This window comes from Puma concolor, chromosome B3 (genome assembly GCF_028749965.1).
Source record: "Puma concolor isolate L17-30 chromosome B3, mPumCon1.1.hap2, whole genome shotgun sequence".
Lineage (NCBI taxonomy): Eukaryota > Metazoa > Chordata > Mammalia > Carnivora > Felidae > Puma > Puma concolor.
The window spans coordinates 6907490-6925921 of record NC_141672.1 but is presented as its reverse complement, the minus strand read 5'-3'; the positions used below and the strand labels follow the sequence as shown (position 1 = coordinate 6925921).

Here is an 18432-nt window from a genome sequence, read left to right as displayed (position 1 = left end):
TCCCCCTCGCAAAAATATCCTTCAACAATAAAGGTTAAATAAAGACGTTTGCAGCCTGGGAGAAGTGGACCTTCAGGCTGAGGAACTATACTCGGCAGACCCACAAGAAAAGATAGACTGAAAGGCACCCTTTAGAAGAAAGCTTGGAAACGGAGGTAGAAATGTAAAAATGATGGAAAGATGAATGTATGGATAGATGTAAATGAATGTCAACTGTATGAAAAATAATAATACCTCGTGGAGTGTGGAATAGAGAACTAAAACGCAAGTAAACGATCATGTATAAGTAGAGAAGGTCGGGGGGAGTAAATGAAGTTCAAGTCCTCTAAAACCCCTGCCAAGAAGTGGGGAAAGTCCTGTTTTATATCAGACAGAAAAAGGAAAAATCAAAGATTTCTGTTGTTATCTCTGAAGCAGCAGTTCTCAAAACGCGGTTCATAGAGCCCTAGGAGTTCCAGAGGTGTCTTCAAGGTCAAAATGACTTTCATAATAATACTAAAGCATTATCTGCACTTTTTTTTTTATCCTGTTGACATGTGTGCTGAGACTGCAAAAGCTACAGTGGATAAAAATGCTGGAGCCTTAGCACAAATCATACGAGTGGCAAGAAACCACAATACCAGTCTTTGTGGTCTACACTGCAATACGCTTGCAGGGAAAAGGTGGGGTGGGGTAGGCCAACTTCATTTGACTCTCCTGAATAGAATAGTGTTTTTAAGCATTCATTTTTATTAAATCATGACCCTTGACCACACGTTTCTAACATTCCATGGGCGGAGAGCATGGCTACTGCATCCTGAAATAAAATGGTTGTCTCAAGGAAGAAAACTTGTGTGATTAAGTTGCAAGGTGAATGAGCCACTTTTTAATCCAACCCCATTTGTAACACTGACAGGCTATGGTTATTCTAATCGAACAGCACACCTAAAGGAACTAGAAGCAGAACAGCAAAGACACCCCAAACCCAGCAGAAGAAGAGAAATAATAAAGAGCAGAGCAAAAATAAACAATATAGAATCCAAAAAAAAAACAGTAGAACAGATCAATGAAACTAAGAGTTGGTTTTTTGAAAAAATAAACAAAATTGATAAACCTGTAGCCAGGCTCCTCAAAAAGAAAAGAGAGATGACCCAAATAGATAAAATCACGAATGAAAATGGATTTATCATAACCAACTTGGATATCTGGCAGTCGTTGTCTCAAAAATTAACAAAGTTAACACGTCACTTAAAGGAAAACAATTCACAGTGTATATTACCCATGCTATAATTTGAGTTTTCAAATTAGAAATTAGAAGTTAATATTTTGGAAAACTTATATTAGCCATCATGAGCTTAGTGTTTCCCCAAATATTTAAAGACTTTTCTGGTAAGATCAATGCTGATATAAATAAATGCAATTTTTATGCCATATAATCACATGTGTCAACATTTGGAATACTTGCATAACTCAAAGAAATAATATTTTCCAAATAATCAAAGAAGTGTTACAAAATTATGCATGAGTAATGATCTATTCCAATGGCAAGAGAAACCAATGGATTTTAATGAAACAAAATATAAAAAGTTCACTGATACAGTTTTAAATTCCAAATTGTAACTATACTTTAAGAAACTACCACTTGAGGAGTTTTGGAGTCAGATGAAAGAAGAAGATACACAATATTCTGAAAAAGCTATTAAAATACTCCTCTTTTAAGGAAATAATAAAGATTAGAATGAAAATAAATTAGAGACTTTAAAGAAATGGAAAAGATCAATGAAACCAAGAGCTGTTCCTTTGAACAGATAAACAAAATTAATAAACCTTTAGCCAGACTCATCAAGGAAAAAGAGAAAGAAATCAAATAAGCAAAATCAGAAACAAAAGTGGAAAGTAACAACCAACAGCACAGAAATACAAAGAATTATAAGAGAATACTATGAAAAATTAAATGCCTACAAATTGGACAACCTAAAAGAAATGGATAAATTCTTAGAAACATACAATCTTCCAAAACTGAATCAAGAAAAAATTTTAAAAAATTTGAACACACAGATTATTAGTAACAAAATTGAATCAGTAATCAAGAAAATCCCAACAAACAAAAGTCTGGGACTAAATGGCTTCACAGGTGAATTCTACCAAACATTTAAAGAAGAGTCAATACCTATTCTTCTCAAACTATTTCAAAAAAATAGAAGAGGAAGGAAAACTTCCACATTCATTCTACAAGGCCAGCATTACCCTGATGCTAGATGTTACCCTGATAAGAAAAACTACAGGCCCATGTCCCTGATGAACAAAGACACAAAATCTTCAAAAAAATATTTTGGCAAACCAAATTCAACAGTGCATTAAAAGGATCATTTGCCATGATCAAGTGGGATTTTTTCCAGGGATACAGCGGTAGTTCAATATTCACAAATCAATCAATGTGATATATCACATTAACAAAAGAAAAAATAAAATATGACCATCTCAATAGAGGCAGAGAAAAGCATTTGACAAAATACAACATTCGCTCATGATAAAAATTCTCAACAAAGTGGGTTTAGAGGAAACATACCTCAACATCATTAAAAGCCATATATAAAAAATCCACAGCTAACTTCACACTCAATGGTGAAAAACTGAAAGCCTTTTCTCTAAGATTAGGAAGAAGACAAAGACGTCCACTGTCACCACTTTTATTCAATATAGTACTGGAAGTCCTAGTTGTAGCCATCAGACAAGAGAAAAAGTATAAAAGGCATCCAAATTGATAAGGAAGAATTAAAACTGTCACTATTAACAGATGGCATGATCTATAGATAGAAAACCTTAAAGACTCCACCCAAAAACTATTTTAGTACTAATAAATGAATTCATTAAAGTTTTGAGATACAAAAATCAATATACAGAAATCTGTTGTGTTTCTATACACTAATAACAAACTATCAGAAAGAGAAATTAATGAAATATTCCCATTTACAATTACCTCAAAAATAATAAAATACCTAGGAATAAATTTAACTAAGGAGGCAAAAGATCTATACTCTGAAGACTACAAGACATTGATTAAACAAACTGAAGATGACACAAACAAATGGAAATATATACCATGTCCATGGATTGAAAAAAGTTAATATTGTTAAAATGCCTATACTACCAAAAGCAATATACAGATTCAAAGCAATTTCTATCAAAATACCAATAACATTTTTTATAGAACTAGAACAAATAATCCTAAAATTTGTATGGGACCACAAAAGACCTCAAATAGCCAAAGCAATCTGGAGAAAGAATAAAGTTGGAGGTATCACAATCTCAGATTTTAAGATATACTACAGAGCTATAGTAATCAAAACAGTATGGTATTGGCACACAAACACACACATAGATCAACAGAATAGGATAGAGAACACAGAAATAAACTAACACTTATATGGTCACTTAATCTACCACAAAGGAAGCAAGAATATACAATGGGGAAAAGACAGTCTTTTCAATAAACGATTTTGAAAAAAACTGGACAATTACATGCAAAATAATGATATTGGACCATTTTCTTACGCCATACACAAAAAAGAAAACCTCAAAATGGATTAAAGACCTAAATGTGAGACATACAATCATAAAACTCTTAAAATAAAAAATAGGCAGCAATCTCTTAGGCATCAGCCTTAGCAACATGTTTATGGATATGTCTACTCAGGCAAAGGAAACAAAAGCAAAACAATTAAGACTACACCAAAATTAAATGCTTTTGCACAGCAAAAGGAGCCATAAACAAAACAAAAAAAGCAACTTACTAAATGGGAGGAGATATTTGTAAACAATACATATGATCAGGGGTTAATATCCAAAATACATAAAGAACTCCTATAACTCAACACCAAAACAACAATCTGATTTAAAAATGAGCAGAAAACCTGAATAGACATTTTTCCAAAGAAGACAAACATAACCAAGAGACATATGAAAAGATACTCACCATCACTAATCGTCAGGAAAATGCAAATAAAAGCCATAGTGACATATCTCCTATCTCCTCACACCAGTCAGAGTGGCTATTATCAAAAAGACAAGAAGAGGTGCCTGGGTGGCTCAGTTGGTTAAGCTTCTGACTTCAGCTCAGGTCATGACCTCATGGTTGGTAAATTCAAGCCCTGCATTGGGCTCTGTGCTGATGGCTCAGAGCCTGGAGCCTGCTTCAGATCTCTGTCTCCCTTTCTCTGCCCCTCCCCTGCTCACGCTATGTCTCTCTCTCTCTCTCTCTCTCTCTCTCTCAGATAAATAAACATTAAAAAAATTCTAAAAATAAAAAAAGACAAGAAATAATAAACAGTGGCAAGGATCTAGAGAAAAGGGAGCCCTCTACACCACTGATGAGAATGTAAATGGGTGCAACCACTGTGAAAAACAGTATGGAGTTTCCTCAAAAAGTTAGAGACAGAAATATCATGTGACCCAGTAATTTTACTACTGAGTATTTACCCAAAGAAAACCAAAACACTAATTTGAAAAGATATATACACCTCTATGTTTATTGAGGCATTATTTATAATGGCCAATATACGGAAGAACCAGAGGCTCCATTGATAGATAAATGGATAAAGAAGATGTGGTACATATCTACAATGCACTATTAAATCATTTAAATATTAAAATATAATGAAACCTTGCCATTTGCAACAACATGGATGAACCTAAAGGGTATTATGCTAAGTGAACTAAGTCGGAGAAAGACAAATACTATATAATTTCACTTATGTATGGCCTCTAAAAAAAAAAAAAAAAAACTGAACAAACAGACTCTTAAACACAGAAGACAAACTGATGATTGCCAAAAGGAAAGTGGATGGTGGGATGAGTGAAACAGGTGAAAGGGATTAAGAGATACAAACTTCCAGTTATAAAATTAATAAGTCACAGAGATGAAAAGTACAGCATGTGGGGGGGGGGGCGGCGCCTGGGTGGCTCAGTCAGTTAAGCATCCAACTTCAACTCAGGTCATGATCTCATGTTCGTGAGTTTGAGCCCCACGTCGGGCCTTGTGCTGACAGCTCAGAGCCTGGAGCCTTGCTTCGGGTTCTGTGTCTCCCTCTGTCTCTGCCCCTCCCCTGTTAATGCTCTGTCTCTCTCTCTAAAAATGAATAAACATTTTTAAAAAAAATTTTTAAGTACAGCATAGGGAATGTAGTCAATAATTCTGTAATTATGTTGTAATGGTGACTACATTTATTTTGAAGAGCGCTGAGTAATGTATGGAATTGTGGAATCGCTACGCTGTGTACCTGAAAATAATATAAAATTGTATCTCAACTGTACTTCAATTTTAAAAAGTAAGATAAAATACTCCTCTGTTTTTTCCAAGCACATCTCTGAATAAGGCCAGATTTTCTTTATGTATTTCACCCAAAACAATAAATCACAACAAACTGAATACAGAGGCAGATATGAAGACATAGCTGTCTTCTATTAAGTAATACACTGAAGAAATGGGCCAAAATAAAAAACAACACCATCTTCTCAATTTTTTATTTCAGAAAAGATAGTTATTTTTCATAAAAATGAGATATTCCTATTTACTACTATGTACTGTTATTTTCAAATGAATTAATAAATGTTTTAATTCTTTTCAGTTCTCAATTATAACAACAAAATATTAATAGGTGTAATGCAAACAAATTAATGTGGGGGTTCTCAGCAATTTTGAAGAGTATAAAGGAGACTTGAGAAGCGATAGTTTGAGAATCATTGTTCTAAGGTAACCATTAAAACAATGTATAAATACTGTGAAGGGAGGGGAAAAGAGGATTAAATAAAAAAAAAAAAAACTCAGTGAATCCATAAGGCAAAAAAGGAAGAAAAAAATAACATAGATCAGAGAGAATAAATTGTATCTGTCACATTAAGGCAAGTGGACAAAAGCTGTAAGACATGATTTTAGAAAAAACACGGTCTCGTTGTATGCTGTTTACAAGCTGCAAACTTAAAGCATAAGGATATAGAAAAGTTTAAAGTAAAAGGATGGTATGATATCTTAATAAAAACACTAACCAAGACAAGGCAGGTGAAGCTACATTCATATCAAAAAATTTAGATCCAAGGAAGAAAATGTGACTGGCTATAAAGAGGGACATTTTACAAAATACAAACTCCAAATGCCAGGAAGATGTAATAATTCTAAATATGTATGTACCTAGTAACATAGCTTCAAAATACATAAAGCAAAAACTGACAGAGCTAAAAGGATAAAAAGACAAAATCTTTATCACAGTGAAAGATTTCAACACATCTCTCAGTAATTGGTCAAACGAGTGGACCAAACTTATTAGCAAAAATATAGTTTTGAATAACTATATTTATTAACCAATAAACTTGACTTGACATTTGTAGAACCAATTTGACTTGACATTTGTAGAACATTGCACCCAACAACTCTAAAGTATACCTTATAAGCATTTACCAAAATTGACCATATACTCAGCCACAGATCAAGTTTCAACACACTGGAGAGGACTAAAATCCCACAGAGCGTATTCTCTGATCAGAGTGGAATTCGGCTAGACGTCAATAGCAAAATAAGTAGAATGCTTTAGGAAATTAAGAATTTAGAGGAATTAAGAAAATATACTTCCAAGGGGTGCCTGGGTGGCTCAGTCGGCTAAGTGTCCAACTCTGGATTTTGGCTCAGGTCAGGATCTCACACTTCGTGACATCAAACCCCACGTTGGTCTCTGCACTGACAGTCCAGAGCCTGCTTGAGATTCTCTCTCTCCCTCTCTCTGGCCCTCCCCTGCTCACTTGCACTCACTCTCTCTCTCTCTCTCAAAATAAATAAATAAACATTTTTAAAAAATACACTTCCAAGAAATCCTCTGGGCCAAACAACAAAACAACGGAAAGTACAAAATATTTCAATCGAATGACAATGAAACATCTTTATGACGTATGTGATCACATATGATGCTAACCTGTGAAATGCACAAAAGCCATGCTTAGAGAGAAATTGGTACAGCCTTAAATGTATATATTAGAGAACAATAAAGGCTGAAAGACAATGACCCAAACTTCCATCTCAAAAGCTACGAGAGGAAAATGGGAAACTAAACCCAAAGAAAGTGCCAGAAGGCGTGGCTGCAGAAGGTTCCGGGGTCTGTAGAGGGGCGCTGCTTTGGGGATGCTTTGCGGGGCTTCGGGGGGCAGGTGGTCTGTGCCCCCAAATGTCAGCTCCAGCCACCTTCTGTCTTCTGCCCTTTATCCTTCTCTGCCAGATATTCTTGCTAACCTAGTCCTTATGGTTTTAATTTGCATTTACCCGATTACTAAGAAGGTTGAGAATCTCTTCCTATGTTTGGAGCCTCAAGCGGTTTCTCTTCCATGAATTGGAATTCAGACCTTTTTCCCATTTTTCTACTCCTCGTCTTTTCTTACTCTGAGTTGTAGATGTTCTTGTAGTACGGAGGCCAATCCTTTATTTGCTGTATGTTGATGGCAGGAGGTATTTGCAATACCTCCCGTGAGTTTGTAGCGTAACTTTTAACTTCTTTTAGGGTAGCTTACATTGAACAGAAGGTTTTAATTTTAAGGTGGCCAAAGGTATGAGTGTTTTCCTGTGGTTTTTCTTGTGGGTTTGTTTTGAAAGTTCTTCTGTATCCCCAAAGTCATGAAGATATTCTATTATAGTTTCTTCTAAACGTGTTAATGTTTCTCTTTCCCCACGGATGCCATAACACACCTGGAAATTATTTGGGGGGTCATGTGAGGCTGATTCCATTTTTACAGTAGATGAAATTAAGGTTCTGATTGGTGAACGGACTTTTCAGGCTAGAAATGGCTGAGCCTGGAATCAATATTTGATTGACATATGGCCTTTCTCCTCCATCCCGCAGCATCCTTCCAGAATCCTCCAGTTTGAGCTGTGCTGGGCCTCTGATCCTGAAATAGGTGCTAGGAGCACAGACATTAGTTGGACCCAGGCCTGCCTTGGAGTTCAGTCTGATGGGGCCAGGATACTCAAAGCCCAGAGGCGAGGCTGGGGAAACCCTGCCCCAAAAGCCAAGACAACACAAAGAAAGTGCTTATTTCCTAGTTACAAGTGAGCAAAACAACCTTGGAAAGTCGAAGAAGCCAGCCCAGAATTATCCATGGAAGGAAAGAGCAAGAATGAAATTGGAAGTCGGGCCGTTGGAAATGAAGTCTGGCCTCCCTTGCCCTTTTGGCATTGCTACACAGAGAGAAAGAAGAAAGCAGCAAGGACACCCGGCGGCAGCTGTGGGCAGCCCCCACCACCACCCCAGCTGCTGGACCCCCACCCCCAGCTCGGGGCCTCTGTCCCACGGTGCCCTGCAGCCACTCAGGGGTTCCCGAGTTACCAAGCAATGCCTGTCCATGCCAGCTGTGGCCAGGTGTCTCCAGCCAGCCCACCCCCCAGGATACACACACACACACACACACACACACACACACACACACACATGCCCTACTCTGATGCCTGGTACTGGAGCCTCACGCTCCAGCAGGACGTATGCTCTGGGGCCCTGCACGCCGAGCTCAAATTCCTGAATCTTCGCCCATCCGCTTGTCCTCCTGACCCCCTGTCCGGGCTGCTCTGTGCTCAGTGCTGGGCGACCCCAAGGGCAGACCGGGCACGTGCCCAGGGCTCTGGGGACACACACAAAGCTCAACCTCAGAAGGCTGATCAGAATTTCGCAATCAGAAAACCTAAATCCCACCCACTGTCCCTACAAGGTCTGTGTCAATATGCGAAATGTGGGTCACAAGGGGTGAGGGGGCTCCTCCCACACACAGAGCTGAGATCCCTGAACGAGCTGAGCTGTGCGTCCACAGTGGCTCAGCGACAAGAAAGTTTTCCCAGCTCCATTCTGCCATAATCCCTTCCTCTTCTTTTCTGACCCTTCCTTTCTGCGTCCTCCTTCCTGTCTGTCTCCTTCTCTCCCCTCTCTTTCCCTCTGAGCTACGCATAATCATCTCCAACCCCAAAGCACTTCACATTTGGTGAAAAGCACTTCAGTTTCGAAGTGATTAGAGGTTGAAGATCCGACGTTTAAAATTTAAATTAAACCAATTAAAATTACAGGGCCACTTCACGTGTTTTAAGCAAATAATTATTTTTTACAAACAGATCTCAGAGGCCGGGCCCAACCAGGTACTGAACAGGAGTGACAAGGTGCCAATAGCTGACCTCCAGGGCCAAGCGGCCTGACCCCACTCAGGTGGCTCAAAGAAGCTCCCCCATATTCTGGAAGAAGACAGCCCCCACCCTCCAGCGGCATTCCTTCCCGCCCCTGGAACCAGTCAGGACCCTAGACTTTCCCTTCAAGGTTCCCCAAAGAGTGGCACTTCCAGCACATAGAGGTGGCCGTCACTCACAGGAGGAAGCGGAGATTCTCTGTCAGTTCCCTGTGATCCACGCCCAGTGACACACCCACTGCCCTCCCCTGCACCCCAGCAGAGGGGAAGTGGACCTCAGGGCCACCAAAACGCAAAGGGGATCTCAGGTTTATCCAGCACGTTTCGTGTGTGCACACAAGAATGAATCAGCAACGTGCCTGCCCTTGACGAGCTCAGCCCAACAGAGGCGTCAAACTATAAATTACAGAAGGGTGTTGTCAATAAGACAGAAAATCGCAGGAGGTGCTGGAATAGAACAGAGATGGGAGTGATTGACTTCTGGGGTCCTCTGGGTCGGCCTCACGGAGAAAGGGCGACGGAAGCTGGGGTCGGCGGGATGAAGGGGAGTTTTCAGGCGGACAAAGATCGCGCATTCGGGAGACGAACACTGCCGAGGCCCACGGCCTCGTGTTCCTGCTGCAGAACGATGAACTAGGATGAGACACTCAAGTGATCTTCTCTTACCAAGCTGGAAATTCAGTCTCAAAGGTTTGAAGCTCCTGTCTGGGCTGGCAAGTTCTAAGCTCGAGTCCAGGGCTAATTCCCAAGGCCCAAGTACGTTTCTTTTCCCTCTTGGTTGCCCTTGGAGGCCAGAGATCTGTGTTTTGTGTCTTTTGTTCCCTCTTCTTCTCTACTCCTGGCCAAACTGCAGCCTGGGATCAAAACAACAAACCAAGCAGCGGGCCTGCCCCTGCCCCCCTGGGGGGGTGGGGGCGGTGCTGCCTCCTGCCACCCCACACCCACACCCAGCACGGGGGAGGGCAGCCGGTTGCTGGGCCTGGGAGGCAGCTGGAACAGAGAGCGAGGGAAAATAGTTCACGGTCTGTGTGGCAAGGGGAGACGGGCCGCCCAGCTGTGGCCAGGAGAGCCAGGAGGCCAAGCCCAGCCCAGACATTTCAAAAACAAACCTGGATCCAGCTTTCCATCCCCCCGGGGCGGGCCCCACCCTCCAGGAGGAAGGTAACTCCAGCCGCCCAGGTTCCTTTCTTTGGGAATCCTTGGTTTGTAGTTTCCTTTCTCCTAATTAGGTTTCGGAGGCCAGAATCTAGGCAGCTTCCGTACTCAGCCAGGTTGGACGTGTGCTGCCGTGTTGACTTCAAAATACTCCCCGAAAAGGGATAGTGGGTGGGGGCTGGGGGGCGGGGGAAGCATTCGGTAAATAAGAATTCTCCCTGGGGCTGGGGGCAGGAGGGCTGGGGGCAATTATTCACAGGTACTAAGTTTCTATCAGGCATGGTGAAGAACTTTTAGGGACAGCTAGCGGTGATCGGTGATCGGTGACCGTACAGGATGGTGAGAACAGATTATGTTACTGACTTGTGTACTTATGGGGAACGGTTAAAATGATAAATCTTATGTTATGGATATTTTTACCACGATAACAATTGGGGCCTGCGATGTCTTGTAAATGGATGAGACATAAAGACAGATAACAAAAAAAGAAGAAGAAAGACAATTATCTTCAGTGATAATTATTTTGCCAGTGGGGACAGAGGGGGAAACACTTCCATGCTTTTGGAAAGTTATTGGTTCATTGGCCCAAGGGGGACTGGAAGCAAGAAGCTATTTGGACAGTCCGGGGTGGCAGTGACACAGAGACATCTCTGGAACATCTTCACCCTCTGGGGACATGCCTTAAAGGTGGAGATCAGCGGAATGGTTTCTTTTCTTTCAAGGAGCAGACTGGTATCTGTGTCCAGGGGGCAGGACCTCAGCTCTTGGGCCCCTCCTTAGGACCGGGTCCTGGGCACAGACCAAAGCGGAGGTTGAAGAAGGTGGCACTTTGTATACAGTGGTGCAGGTTAGTGGAGCGTGCACAGCCGCCCCAACGGGAAGCCCTTCATTCCGATCCCAACAGCTCTGTGGTCTGACCTTGCTGGGGTCCCTTTGTCTCCCTGGTCCTCAGCACCCTCTCATTGTGCATGTGGCCAAGATCCTTGAGTGGAAGGAGCTAACGTGTGTGTGTGTGTATGTATGTGTGTGTGTGTGTGTGTGTGTGTGTGTGTGTGTGCCTGGAGCACAGTAGGGGTTCGACAAGGGCTTCGTCTCTCTCACTGTTGCTCCTAAGAGGAGCCCTGTGCCCGACCGAGCCACCATTTATTCTTGGGGACCAAGAGGGACCCTCACCGAAGTCAATGCTGGCAGGAGTCACTGGCAGGGTAGAAGCCTAGCTCTCTCCATCCAATGAGCTGTGTGATTCTGTATCCAGGACGGGGTGCAGACAGGAGGAGAGGGGGGATGTGAAATCCAGAGCAAACCACTGCTAAAAAAAAAAAAAAAAAAAAAAAGAGGAAGAAGTCAAAATAAAATAAAATAAAATAAAATATATATTTTTTTAACTTTTATCAAAAAAAGAGCAAGCCACCGCAGCGGGGCCCCACACCCCCCGGCACTGAAGGGTTGGTTCAGCTTCCTGGAGTAAAAAGCTGCGGGTCAGGCTACAGCAGTTTGGAGGCCTGGGCTCTAGCATGAGTGAGAGGGCAGCTCGACCGGCGGGCCAGCTGGCTTTTCTCCCGCAGTTTCTTCTTCCCTGCATGTAAGAACCGTAAGCTCAGGAGGATAGCCGTCTGTCCCGCCCAGTTCAGGGTATAGAGAGTCAGGGGTCACATTAGCAGAAAGACTCCCCTCCTACCCACACCCCAAACAAGCTAGCTCTTTCTCAGCCAAGAGCACTTCCCTTGCTTAAACAGAAAGGACAGGGACCGTTTTAGAAACCCACCCAGGGGCCTTCTCAGTCATTGCTACCCACTGCCCTTCTGCACGGTACCCACGAGGAGCCTTTGACTGAGAGAGTCCTGAGATAGGCTATCCCTTGCAAAGTGTTCCTCAATCTCAGGTAGTTTAGGAGTATTTTTACCCGTGGCGTCTTATGGGACTTACGGGATTCAAGTTCTAGGGACGTATTTTGGGAAGGGTGGCCTTCCTTTTTCCTAACTACGGCTAAATCTGGCTCAAAGTTGTCTAAATGCTTCCCAGTGACACGAGCAGCCTTCACTGGAGTTCTTGGAGCCTCGGTTTTAACATCCATAAAATGGGTATCGTGCGTAGCATCCACATAGGCCATTGCTTCTGGAATAGAGGAAAATACTCTCAGAACACACAGGACTGGGTTGCCTACAGCTCCCTGGGAAATAACAAAGCACCACTTTTTTTTTTTTTTAACTCACCGCGTGTTGCTTTTACTTATTTATGCACACATTCAACAAACATTTACTACCTGACAGACCGAGGAAGGTGTAATTACCCCCTTTGTGCTGTCGCTGCTGTTTATTTTGGGGTGCTCTTTGTGAGGGTGGACCTCAACCTGCCTGGTAGCCCACAGCCATCCATTCCAGGGCCAGGATCAGAACCCTGGTCCGTCTGAACCCAAGCGCAGTAGTTCTCCACCACCCAAGCTGGCACGGGCTCCTGCCCCTGGCCGTGCAGGAGCCAGGAGGAATACAGCAAGGGAGAAATCAAAGGTCCTTCTCCAAGAAGGTCACAGCTCCACAGAGACGTAGAAGTCTCTGTGAGAGCCTGGGAAGGACCCAGGCAGGTGGACAGACAGGTTTGGAAAGCTCAGAAGTAAAGGGGCTCCTTCAGAGACAAAAAAAAAAAAAAAAACACGTGAGTAAGGAAGGTTGACCGGGCAGGACCACGTGGGGAGGTGGGAGAGGTGAAGGAGGTGAGGGAGGACCACACCATGTGGATCAAGGGACGGGGCTGGCCACTGCGGGCACCAGGCTTCGTGGGTTTCTGATTCTGGGTGTTGGATGTCCCGGGGGTGCAGAACACTCATCTGAATGCCGTGTAGAGAGCCATCACACAATGCCGGTAGGAATGTAAAATGGTGCAGCCACTTTGGAAAACAGTCCGGCGTTTCCTCAAACGATTGAAAAAAGACCATACGATCCAGACATTCTACTTCCCAGGTATCGACCCAGGAGAAGTGAAAACACACGTCCACTAAAACAGGAGCAAGAATGTGAAGAGAAGCATGATTCGGGGGCACCTGGTTGAGCGTCGGGCTTCAGCTCAGGTCATGATCTCATAGTTCGTGAGTTCAAGCCCTGCATCGGGCTCTGTGCTGACAGCATGGAGCCTGGAGCCTGCTTCAGATTCTGTGTCTCCTTCTCTCTCTGCCCCTCCCCTGCTCATTCTCTCTCTCTCTCCCTCTCTCTCTCTCTCTGTCTCAAAAACAAATAAACAATGAAAAAGAAATGTTAAAGGGAAGCATTATTTATAAGAGTCAAAAAGTGGAAATAACCCAAATGCCCATGTGTCCATGCCTAACAGATGAATAAAATGCGGTCTGTCCGTACAAGGAAGTATTATTGAGCCATACAAAGGAATTAAGTATTGATCCGTGCCACTGCATCGACAGACTTTGAAAACATTATGCTGAGTGGAAGAAGCCAAGCAAAAAGACCACATGTATGATTCCATTTATATGAAAAAGTCCAGAATAGGGAAATCTATAAAGACAGAAAGTAAACTTTCTGTCTCTTGTCCGGCCCGGTTTACTGGGCCGGACAAGAGGTGGATGGGAGCCAGTGATATTGAGTGACAAAATGTTCTAAAATTCATGGTGGTGATGGTTGTACATACCTGTGAATACACTAAAAGCCATTAAGTTGTAAACTTTACGTGGACTCATTGCATGGCATGTGAATTAGACTTCAACAAAGCTGTTTAAAAAGAACTTACAGAGCAACCTAATACTTCATGCATTAGCTTAGTTACACTTGACCTCGCCAAGAGGAGGTTTACTTTATCTCCTGCTTTACAAATGAGGAAAAAGAAGGTTCAGAGAGGTTAAGTGACTTGACCAAAGTCAGAGCTAGTGAACAGTCCTTCCAGTCCCGCCCATGCTCCAAAGTCCCGGCTTCTCCCGGGACTGTCACTGCAGTGTCACGGGGCTGTCAGCCTCAGCTGGCTTCCCCACCCACTGGAGGCCAGGGCTGGCGGTGCTTTTCTGCAGGCCCCCAGACCCAGTCGGTCTTCAGCCTACCTGGAGGCTCCACTCTCTGGCTATTCACCAACGCCCCCCCCCAACCCCACCCTGTCAGTGTTTCCCACTGTGGGCAACGTGGCCAGGGCAAGCTTTGCTTCTAGCCCAATCTTTATCTTCAAAGACGATTTCGGCTCCAAATATTTATGGCAAAATACAAAAGAGCGCCTTCCTTCACTGGGGCCTGTGTTTGAAGTCATTTTCCCAGTGCACATGTATTTGATAGTCAAATCTCTCCGAGGGCACATGGAGATCTGGTGGCTGCTGGTGCCCCACGTTGGCGCCCACCCCCGCCCCCCAGAGTTAGCCAAGAGCCCCAGCAACATTCACGGGGTAGCACGTCCAGGAGCTTCTAAGGATGCCACGCCCAGTGTACTCAGGTTCTGACTGTGTCCGCTGGGTCCATTGGCACTCTGCCATAGGGTCCTAGGCAAGGTGTCCTTTCCGTGGTGGACACTCATCATTGGGTGAGACACAGAGCCAGGGACGGCCATTGGAAATCTAACAGCACCATCATCTCCCCTTGCTAAAGCCATTCCCTTAACTGGAAAGGGGGGGCAATAACAGTAACTTTAGGATTTTACAAGATTATTTTGTAAAGGGCACACGGTAAGAACTCAAGAAGTGTTAACTAGGATTATTTTCTCCTCTACCCTCCTTCTCCTGCTCCTCCTCCCCTTCTTATTTTTTTTTTCCATTATTAAACACAGAATTCTGCAAATCAAAATACCTGCACAGTATACTACATCCCCAGTCATCCACATAAGGATCTCTGATCCTCAGAGGACCCTGCAGCTTAGGTATCCTTAACACCCTCATTAGAGAGAGAAAATTAAGGCTCAGAGAAGGACAGTCGATTGCCCAAGGTCACACAGCTCAACACAGGTTGGCTGATTTGGAAGCCTAAGCTCATTTGCTATGGCCCTACTGTCTCCTTCTCCCCAAATGCAACCACAGTAAGTCTGACTTAAAAGTAACCACGGTGCACAAAGGATCGATCGTTCGTCTGGTCTTGGAGCATGTTTAAGTTGTGAACTGCCAATGAAGGTTTGGGGGACGCTAAAATCAGGACTGTCAGCACATTCCTGTGGTGGGGGAAGTCAGCCCCCGCGCATGACACAGCGAAGCACGGCCCCACCCTGCTCCCCACCCACCCCACCTCATCAAGGTGGCCAGGCCAGGTCAGGCGGAGCCAGGCCGGCCTCAGAGGCCCCTGGCAGGAGCATCCAACCCCAAAGGATTCTTCAGGCAAGGTGGCCTTGGTCCAAGGAATTGACCAAGGGCCCCACCCCAGCCTGTGCTCGTTCAAGATTGCATTTTTGAGGACTGGTCAGGACAAGGCTGGGGAAGTGGTGCCAGGTTGCCTTGGGCTTTCGGCACGCAATGGAAAGAACGCTCTCAGGCCCTGGAGGGCAGGGGTGGGACCTCTCGTGTATGGAGAAGATTCCCAGCGCCAAGCCAGGCGGTGAGCTCTACAGGTGTGCTGTTCAGGCAGGAAGCCAGCTCGTCCTTCTACCAGGGCCAAGCCCTGAGGACAAAGGCTCCAAAGGGGACAGGAGAAAATCCCAGAACAGAAGTACAATCACGCAATTGGGAGTCGGCAAGACCTCGCTTTAAGTTTGCCTCTACCGCACGGCAACTCTGTTAGCCACTTGACCCCTGAGACCCGGCCCCTTCCTCAGGAGGAAGGGGTCAGTGACGATCACCCACCTCCCACCCGCCCCTGGGCTGGTTCTGGGGAAAGGAGACCATGCACTGATTCGACATTCTGTCCTCGTAGCCTGGCCACGGGCTGGGGACATGCCACCAGACGCCGGGTCGAAGCACTTAACTCAGGCATTTCATACTTGATTTACGAACCAGCCACTCTGCCAGGCTCACTTTCCCCGCAGCCTAAAATTCACCTGCTCACCCCTTCACTCACTTAGCAAGTTGCTCATTCTCTCGATTTCCAGCGTCCAATGAAATGCCCAAGCCCAGCATGACTGTCACTCCCCCTAGACCCCACTCAGTGATTCACTCGTGCATTTATTCATTTACCCATTCATTCAACAGACATATTAAATGCCCAAGCGTTTTAGGCAAAAGCATCTCTCAACCTGGAATTTCCTTATGAATGAATGAATCCCAAGCTAAGGGAAAATCGCAACTATGATTCTTCCTACATATATCTCAGCAAATGACACAGTGCTGTGCTGAGGTGGGTGAATTCCGAGCTCATAAATTCTGGCTTTAAGAGATCCCGTTGTACCCAACCTTCTGCTACGATTCTGCCTCTTGACGCAGTGGCCCTGGATTGCCACCTTCTCTCCCCAAACAGAGACTCGCGTAAGAAATTCCACTTGAACTGGAAACCAGCATTAGGATTTCCCTTTTACAGGGATAGCTGTGATGCGGGCACGCAGAGGGCCATCGCTCCCCCCAAAAGAGTGTTTCCCCAAAGTAACTTAATGGTTGCAATGAGCGGAAGGAAACCAGATCCTCGTGTCTTACCAAGTGTTTAAATCATCATAATAATCCCATTCACCACCTGTATCTGAGTCAGCACACCCACTTTTAAAGTCAGAATGCTGTGGGCCTGAAGGCCCAACCATCCAATTCTATAAATACACACAGAAGCTGCAAAGCCAAAAGGCCAGACCATCCCAATCTGTCACCCTTTCCATGCTGACAAATTCTGCACACCCCCTTGGACGGATACGCCCGGAGGCTTGAGGTCCTGTCTGAAAGCGGGATCCTCACCAGGCGACCTGGGGCCCCACGCTCCCAACTCGTCCGCTCCCCCCACCGCTCAGCCAGCCCCTCCCTACCTGCTGTCTCCTTTGGGCAGACCAGGTGTGCTCCGTGATGGATTGCCCAACGGGCCCCTCCGTCCCGGAGGCAGATGAATCCGGGTGGCGGGAAGCACCCACCGGGTCTTTGACAGACGGCAGGCACGTCAAAACTGGAAATGAGCCTGTCTTGGGGGGACGTGTGTTTTATTCGAGTGCAGGTCAGTTTCTTTCCTGACCACACCCTGCTCCCCCACCCCCTCGGCTGCCTCACCCCGGTTCCTACCTCCTCAGGGCCGGGCGCATGAACGAGAACGACGTTTTAGCCAAAGGGCAAGAGAAAAGAACCAGGTTTCCTCCCATTTTAGAAGATCTCTCTGTGATCTGAAGATGAAATCAGAAGGGGGCCATGTCTCCAACTAGCTTCTTGTAATTCAGAAAGACAGTTGCAAGTCATTTAAAAGGAGACACAGAATCTTTAATAAATGTAATCCACATCTGATTACAAGGGAAGAAAGTGCTCTCTCTATATCTCCTCTCTCTCTCTTCTCTCTCTCTCTCTCTCTCTCTCTCTCTCTCTCTCTCTCACCTTACAGGGCTGGAATATTGCAGTAACTATTCCATCTGATTTTTTTAAAAATAAGATTTACTAAAGGTCAATGTATCTCCTGGCCACATAAGCAGCAACATTCAAATTTCCCCAAGCCCAAGAATAAAAAGATGCTGTCATTAAAAATCAAAGCGTAAGGACATCTCTCGAGCCCATGGGGGATTTTAGAAAGAGGAGACATTTCGTTATCAACACGCAATCATGAGATTTTTTAAGCGGTGTCTCTAATCTGCTTCCCCCTCCCACCCCCCCAACCCATCCGCCCCCTCCTCCCTTCATACCCCCCCCTTCACAGCAAGGTCTTTTTATCCTTCCAATTTTGCATCTAAAGATGAGGTGAATACCATTAGCTCAATTCAACCTCAAGTGTAGTCAGATGGGCCTGTGATTTCTGAAAAGCGCTCGCTAAGGTCACATTAAAATGTATAAGAGCATTTCGATTCCTGAGAAGGGGGCTTATTATCCACCCGTGGTGTAAAAGAGGAATGTCAGTGGCCGCAGACTTGGGTGAAAACAAAAGAGATACCAGGATTTCAGTCTTTTGTGAGCAAGCTTCTCTGGTTTCTTTTCACGGTCGTCCCGGCTCACCAGCCCAACAGATAGCTCTGCAGACTGCAAAACTTAGGCCTCTTGCAAAAAAAAAAAAAAGGGGGGGGGGGGGGAAACAAGTTTAACTGGCT

General features: G+C 44.5%; 1 long non-coding RNA gene across 1 annotated transcript; it reads right to left on the bottom strand.

Annotated features, from left to right (window-relative positions):
• Nucleotides 1–9073: 9073 nt before the first annotated feature.
• LOC147579716 (uncharacterized) lies at nt 9074–17368 on the bottom strand. The gene is made up of 2 exons (XR_015252041.1): nt 17182–17368; nt 9074–11644 (listed from the first exon to the last, which is right to left on the bottom strand). It is a non-coding gene; the product is annotated as an uncharacterized LOC147579716 (long non-coding RNA).
• Between the last annotated feature and the right edge of the window lie 1064 nt (nt 17369–18432).